Genomic DNA, 7110 nt, shown 5'->3' with positions numbered 1-7110 from the left:
TGTCATCGTAACCTTAAGCGTGCGGACCCTACGGGTTCGAGAACAATGTAGACATGACCGAGACACGTCTCCGGTCAATAACCAATAGCGGGACCTGGATGCCCATATTGGCTCCTACATATTCTACGAAGATCTTTATCGGTCAGACCGCATAACAACATACGTTGTTCCCTTTGTCATCGGTATGTTACTTGCCCGAGATTCGATCGTCGGTATCCAATACCTAGTTCAATCTCGTTACCGGCAAGTCTCTTTACTCGTTCTGTAATACATCATCCCGCAACTAACTCATTAGTTGCAATGCTTGCAAGGCTTATGTGATGTGCATTACCGAGAGGGCCCAGAGATACCTCTCCGACAATCGGAGTGACAAAACCTAATCTCGAAATACGCCAACCCAACATGTACCTTTGGAGACACCTGTAGTACTCGTTTATAATCACCCAGTTACGTTGTGACGTTTGGTAGTACCCAAAGTGTTCCTCCGGCAAACGGGAGTTGCATAATCTCATAGTCATAGGAACATGTATAAGTCATGAAGAAAGCAATAGCAACATACTAAACGATCGGGTGCTAAGCTAATGGAATGGGTCATGTCAATCAGATCATTCACTTAATGATGTGATCCCGTTAATCAAATAACAACTCATTGTTCATGGTTAGGAAACATAACCATCTTTTATTAACGAGCTAGTCAAGTAGAGGCATACTAGTGACACTTTGTTTGTCTATGTATTCACACATGTATTATGTTTCCGGTTAATACAATTCTAGCATGAATAATAAACATTTATCATGATATAAGGAAATAAATAATAACTTTATTATTGCCTCTAGGGCATATTTCATTCACCTCCTCCTCATAGTCGAGCTCCGAGCTGTAGTTGCTACCGGAGCTGCTCGTCGTGGTGGATGGGATCGGACCCGGAGAGGGAAAGGAGTGGACGAAGGAAGGGAGGGAGTGAGCTAGGGTTTGAGCTCGCCGCCCGGTTTTTTTTGTAGGATTCGTGGTGGGTCGGGCCTATCAGGCGGACGCGCCCAGGCATGCCCGGGCCACTCCATATCCGCCCTATATTTAGGTTGGTTATGAGGGGTGCCGGTCAGCCCAGACGTTTGTCCGCAGTTTGAGAGGTCCGGTTGAATAATTTTTTTGCAGATGCTCTTAGTTTACAGGAGTACAAGTCTAAGCAGTAGTCCAACCTCCAGCTGGCTATTCATGAGAACTATTAGCATCTATAGTACAATGCCCGTGCGTTGCCACAGGCATTTCAAAAAAATTACTGGTTACATATATAAGCATAAGAGAATCTACAGCCAGGCATCTCAAAAAAAAAATTGGTTGCATATATAAGCATAAGAGCATCTACAGCCAGTCATCCCAAACCCCGCCCCAAACGCTCGAGCGAACGGCTGGTCACCGATCGAAAAAAAAACCTGACCGGAAAAAAACCCACCCGGGCGCCTCAAACCGCCCTGCCTGACCGACACCCCTTAGATCCAGCCCACAAGTAGGGCGGATATGGGTACACACACGTCGGACCCGACACACCCGAACCCCATTCCGTCCACACAAAAAAATCCAATCCCCAGAATCCGGGAACCCTAACTTAGTTCACTTCGCTCTCGCGCCGACTCTTCTTCTCCCTCTACTCCGATTTCTTCTATTCCGATCCACTCCGACAAGCATGTCGTGTGTCAGCAGCCGCTCCGACTCCGACCTTGATGTCGACGAGGAGTTGGCCCTTTGCATTGACATCCATAGGTCCAAGGTGGACACAGGGGGCAGTTCCGGATCTCCTATAGAAAAAATTGTTTAGTTATTATGACAATCTTGCTTGTAAAAATATGATAGCCAGGATAATCACCTAGGTGTTTTAACTTTTGAAAGCAAAAAACACCAACAATAATGAGGCACTTAAGAAATCACAATATATATACTTCCTAATATTCAGATCTAGTGGGAAAACTCCTAGCCAACGGTGTGCACATAATAGAAACAACAATGTTTTTCTACATTTGCTAAATAATCATGGGAACCGAAGATGACTTGGGGCTTCAGGATCCAATAGTATACATACATGATCGATGCGACGAAGCTGGGGAAGAACATCGAGGTGGTTCCAACGTAGGATTTGTACGGATTGTAAGGGAGTTTCGCGTGCCCGCCTCCCACCTGTCAGCCACAGCTAAAAGAAGCAGCATACATGGTTATGTTGTTTTCTAGAACCTTCGCTTGAACAATCAAAGGAGAATGTAGGACCTGACAACAATGTAACTGCACTGAGAAAAGAACTTTCCTCTGTCCCCCGCCCACAAATTGCAGTCGCCCAAATTAGGATTATAATTGTCCTTTTCTATAGAGAAACCCAGGTACTGCAGTAGCATATGTTTAGGTTCAGGCATTCGACCATAGCAGGCCGTAGCAAATGCAAGATCATGCTCAGTAAAGCCATGTATAGATGTATGCTATTACATTAGCACATACGTACATGCAGAGAATTAATTTACCAACAATGTCAACTGCTACCTTCTGCATTTAATTGTAACTAAAAAAGTTCTGCTCTGAAAGTATGGTTGTGATCAACTGCTACCTGTTCCAGTGTCTTCTTCTCAAACTTGAAAAAAGACCATGTGATTTTGATCAACCTGGCCATCATAAAACCAAATGCATCCACCAATCCTATCTTTAAAGCAAAAGAGCACCCTGCCCAATCCAATCTGCTACAGCAGAAAGGAACATACACTAAGTAAGAACTTGGAAGAAGGAACAAATTAATTAGGCCGGGAACCATATCTTACAGCAGGCCGGTAAAAGGGTGTAGTCGTGTTGGATGCCATAGTAGACAAGCGGACCACCACCGATATGCGGTACCATGACATGACCATGCTCTTCACCTGCGGCACAGTCGCCGCGCCGTCCTCCTCGTTCTGCGGGGCTTTCCTCCTCACCGTCGAGCCGATGGTATATATATATTGGTTAAAACACCATGAGAATATTAGTAAGTGGGATTATTCGTTGAAACAAATAAATAGATAAGTAATAATAGCTTCAACTTTGAATGAAAGTCAAAGGTTACTGATTAACATCCAACAAGATGGTTTTTTTTTTTTGAAAAATCACGGGGGGGAGCTCCCCACCTGAATATATTTCTCAAGTTTGTAACCCATCGTTTGACTGATTACCAAGATGATAATCACAAATAGGAATATCTATATAACACACACACACACACATACACACCATGAGAATATCAATAAGTGGGCTTCGACCCAAAGGCATTTTTCTCGCATCAATATCGGAATTCACTGCACAGATTGTCTTCTCTGTATGTCTTTAGCATATTTGCTAGCACTGAAATCTGTAGGGAAATTTTTGAGCTCTTTTACAGTGCCCATGAATTAATATAAGCCGTCTATTTCTGGCAATCCAATGGCCAGTATGCTCCGGTACTCCATCTTTTGTTCCACGGAGTACTGAGTCGATGAGTCACGGAGTACCCTAATCTAAGGGGCGAAACAGTAATCGCATCAAAATCATTTTATGGTTATTTATCTTGAGGGTATTTTGATATTCCCCCCTGTAACATCTGGTTCGTACAAATGCCATGCTGCACTCGTTTCCGTCCACGAACGCCGCCGCCACTGCGATCTGCTTCGCCTGCTACCGCCGCCGTGCTTGTGTCCTCCACAATCAGGTCGGAAACTCGCACGTTCTAATCCCTGAACATAATGGATGGATTTGTGAAGCCCAGTAGTGCATCCTCGAGCTGGAGGAATGCAGCGGATGGATACAGTGTCCCAGGCTTTTCACCAGACGATGCACCAGCGGAGAATCAACGGAGACATCGAGGGCAAGAGCCGAGCGTGCAGCCGACGGTGCGATTGCCACGGACGACGACAACAATTCTGCTGGACTGAAGAGAAATTTTCAATCTGGCTGGCGGCGGCGGCACCTACTAGCCTCACGGCTGGGATGCAGGATCGATCGACAACTTTTTTCTATGAAACTGAATGATCGGGCCTCTATCGTAAAAGGTCTAACTTACCCTTCATCATGGACGGCTAGATCTGTTTGGTACTCCGGTTAATGCCATGGGAGTACCAGGGTACCGTAAAAGAGTTCAAATTTTTAAGATGCAGACTATGACAGAAAAGCATGAAGCCCAGTACAACATAATTAGCTAACCGCTTCGTATGATCTCTGGCCAGTGTCATAAACGGATGTTCTTTAATTCCAAAGGCAAGTGCTTCTGCAAAGATCATCATTGAAGCAATCATATCAGAAATTCGTGAAACTGATTTGTAGTGTGTAATGCAAAAACAAGGAAAAAAGGAACATAAATGGGCATCCAGCAGCTGATTTGCATTACCTTTTAAACACATTTCCATGAACGGATTAGTACTGCCATCACATGGCATAAGCTTCATAACTATAAGTGTGATAGCATGTCTATAAATTCAAACATCGGTGGCCAAATAGTTTGTATCTGAGCGCCAAATGGTCACTGGAATGAGCAAATTTGAGAAAACAGAAACATACCAGGAAACACTGGTACAACAGAAACATATGTCAGATGTGTACCCACATCCATCACTGATTAGAACGTATACTGTAGTTGCAGAGTTGCAAAACTATTTAGTAAGGCTGCAAGGGAAATATTTTCATCAGTTCGAGGGAAGAGATTCACCTATTACCTATGGCACACCAAAATTAGTTTCATAAGAGCATGGATCAGCCTAGATGAAAAGAGGCGACAAAAGATATAACGGAATTGACACAAAGTAGTCTCTAAAGACAAATAATTACTTTCAGAGCTGCATAATGGTGGAGTACCTGATTGACATATTTCCCTTAGAATAATTCATATGAAGAAACCATAACGAAAGGGTTTTGGTCAAACAAACGTCATGCACAGCAAATCCTTCCGTGTAATTGGTCACAAACATATGAGCAAGAAAATGATAAATGACTATAATTGATAGCTAATTCAAGAACATGCAGCCGGTCTTATAACAGGAGAGCTTACATGTTTTTCGAAGCCCCAGGTGTTGTTGGCTTTGAGCTCCTGAACCCGATTCCTCAAGCAGTCCAGCTCAACTATCAACTTCTTGATGTCCTCAAATTTTTAATTATTCTCTTTTAAGTATAATAGAGCTCCGTTCCATCTACCATGTTCAACTAATACTCTATGCTTCACTAAATTTACGACTTTTGACAACCTACCAGCTGAAAAAACAATTTGATTTCTCAGTATGGTGAAGAACCGAGCATTCAGTAGCATCATTCTGCTATATTCAAAGGGCCACATTTAAACCGATACTGCTTACGTGCATCACTCCTTCTGCATATGAAAGCGGACAAAGGATAGAGCAACTAAATGTTTGATGACTAACTAAATGGTTGGGCACGTTGCAGAAGTACACTGTTTTTTCTGAAGGATTTAGAGTTCTGTTATGGGTATTGTCCTTGACATTCTAGCTCAGTTGTCATGTTTCTGACCTAAATCAATCATTTAGGAAGTATGAACAATAAACACAATTAGCGCCCATTTCAGAAGAGTTTGACCAAATACATACATACCTTCATACGGTGAGACTGCCGGTTCTTTAGTGCCTCGGAAACATCCTTAAAAACAACTCTTTGCAATTCTTTCCTTTCAAATCCAGTCCTCCATATATGACCCTGTAATTACATCAGAACAAAACCCCATCAAATGAAAGGATAAACGTTTCCAGCAGTAGAATCGAATATGAAAGGTACGAACACCTCCGTCCCGGATCCGTGGAGAAGAGGGGATCCTCTACGAGCTCCTCTCCTGGAGGCACGATGAGGATCTACAAGAGTGTCCTGGTGAACGCCGTCATCAAACTGGAGAATTTTGTTGCACTGAACACTGGATATATTAGGCCAATATACTTGTACACTTGGCTATAGTTTAATCCAAAGAATGAACCAGATGCACACATGAGCAGAGATAGGCTACATTAGACCGATTCTAGCACAGTACTCAATATCCAAATTATGCAACAACAACAGTCTTGCTACTGGACAATCACCGGAGTACATAGATTAGGCCGTTTCACTTATACACTTAGGCCACAAAAGACTATAGTTAGCCACAAAAGACTATCCTTAACTCTGTCCAAAATACTATCTAATAGACTTGCACATGCTAAAACAAATCTATGAAATTCCAGTGCGTATAATTCAACTTTCATGGTTTTGAGATGTTTATGTAAAGCATATCTGTATATTCGTATATTAGCCTGGCACAAGGGTAATAATGACACCCATGACTAACCACCAAAGCAAGCGTCCTAGGCATGCACGACGCATAGAAGCACAGCCACTTCTTCTTTTTGCGATTACAGAAGCACCCACACAAATCAATTCGAGGGTCACACACATGTTGTTGAAAGGTGCGGCTTGGATTGATGCAGCTGACGTGCAACCAGTACCAGCAGTTCCTGGGGTTGAAATGGGCGCCCTCACTACCGGAAAACGGCTCTACGCCGACGGCCAAAACTATGCCGACGGCAGCCGTCGGCCTACTTGGATCTATGCCGACAGCCTAGTCCTGGCCGTCGGCTTACCCTAGCCGTCGGGCTACCCCTACCTACACCGACGGCAACCGTCGGCACAAATCAGCCGTCGATATAGTTTAACAAACGCCGACAGCTGCCATCGGCATAAGTCAGCCGTCGGCATACATGTGGGCCCGGCGACCCCGCCCGTGACCAGCGGCTAACGGCGTCAAAGCTATGCCGATGGTCGGGACAGGCGGCCGTCGGCATACCTCCGCACGCCACGTCACTGATCCGTGGCGCAGATATGCCGACGGCAGCCGTCGGCATAGGCACCACGTCATCGATCCGCGGCACGGCGCCCGCCTAAACCCTGCCGTATGTATGCCGACGGCAATGCCGTCGGCATAGTTATTTTTTTTACATGTGTTTTTTACATATGTTTTTATACTTTTTTTACATATGTTTTCATGCTTTTTTTACATATGTTTTTATGCTTTTTTACATATGTTTTTATGCTTTTTTATGTATTATATGAATATATGTGTAGTTTGTAATTTTTTTCATAGATTATGAATATATATA

Source organism: Triticum dicoccoides, chromosome 3A (genome assembly GCF_002162155.2).
Source record: "Triticum dicoccoides isolate Atlit2015 ecotype Zavitan chromosome 3A, WEW_v2.0, whole genome shotgun sequence".
Taxonomy (NCBI): domain Eukaryota; kingdom Viridiplantae; phylum Streptophyta; class Magnoliopsida; order Poales; family Poaceae; genus Triticum; species Triticum dicoccoides.
The sequence above is the reverse complement of the archived record's forward strand: the minus strand, read 5'-3'. Positions refer to the sequence as shown.